We start from the raw sequence: 1,086 nt of genomic DNA on the forward strand, positions 1-1,086 counted from the left end.
AGAATGGAAAGAAGGTGAGGGATTGAAGAGGCACTTTGGAGCAGACTCCAGAGGATCGCGAAAGCACTTGAATGGCAGCACAGAGGGAGAGTGGGATTCTGAAGAGGATTCCGAGTGTCTAGTATGCACGTTTTGATAGGTGGAGAGGCAATTCATCAAGGCAGAAAAGTACTGAGGTTCTTAATAGATCAACAACCCTCTTCCAGAATGAGAAAGAAATATTACCTCCATGAGCCCTACCTGAACAACATCGATGCAAGCATCCAAGTAGATGCAACCTTTAGATTCTTTTGAATTTTTCTCATCTTTATAGGAATTGAGAATATACGAACCATCAGGAAGCTGAGTTAAGTAAAAATACCGTCTCTTGAACACCTATGGGGGAAAAACCAACAATGACACATTTGTTACATATACACGGCATCTGAACAAAACACCTTGATGGGTTTGCCACAGACATTATATCCGGATAATTTGCAGACAACTTGGAGAAGTCATTAGGAATCAGCATGATCTTCACTTTCTTAAGATGGAGAGCTTGAAGTCAAGTGGTTTAACTCTCAGCCAAGTATCTGGAGAAATTTTAACTCTTTATAGTTTATAAAGCATTTATGTATATGAATTACTATCCATTTCATTACAGCATCCTTTTCCTGTTTAATTGCAAACCATAACTGGATTCTTATTATTTCATTAACTGGATTCTTATTATTTCATTCACATCACTACAAATCCAAGTTGTATGTATATATACAGTATATATATACTTATATATACATTATATATATATATATGTAATATACACACACACACCCTGTATCATGTACTTATATCTCACCTGTAGACCTTACTGCACTCACTTATGCTGCTCCAGGGTCCCTATTCCTGAAAGTCCAGCTTAGAAAGTACTCACAGGGAAACACTGAGCACCACCACTTGCTACAAGTTGCTGCTGAAAGCCCTGTAGGCTGAGAATTGCGTTAAAAGGCCCAATGGGATTAGCCCATCCATTTGAAATTAGGGATTAATAGTAAGGAATACCCTTGCTACAACTCACAGTGAAACCCACAGGAATTGGAGAAGAGC

At 38.5% G+C, this 1,086-nt stretch overlaps 1 protein-coding gene across 1 annotated transcript in view; it reads right to left on the reverse strand.

The window, feature by feature from the left end:
• LOC105002131 (dedicator of cytokinesis protein 11-like) overlaps positions 1-730 on the reverse strand; it is a 12,365-nt gene extending 11,635 nt beyond the window's left edge. The window contains exon 1 of the mRNA XM_010858638.1: positions 241-730. The gene's annotated coding sequence lies outside the window, so the exon portion shown is untranslated. The remainder of the gene's footprint in view (positions 1-240) is intronic.
• Between the last annotated feature and the right edge of the window lie 356 nt (positions 731-1,086).

The sequence above is a fragment of the Bison bison genome, unplaced genomic scaffold, assembly GCF_000754665.1.
Source record: "Bison bison bison isolate TAMUID 2011002044 unplaced genomic scaffold, Bison_UMD1.0 scf7180017855335, whole genome shotgun sequence".
Taxonomy (NCBI): domain Eukaryota; kingdom Metazoa; phylum Chordata; class Mammalia; order Artiodactyla; family Bovidae; genus Bison; species Bison bison.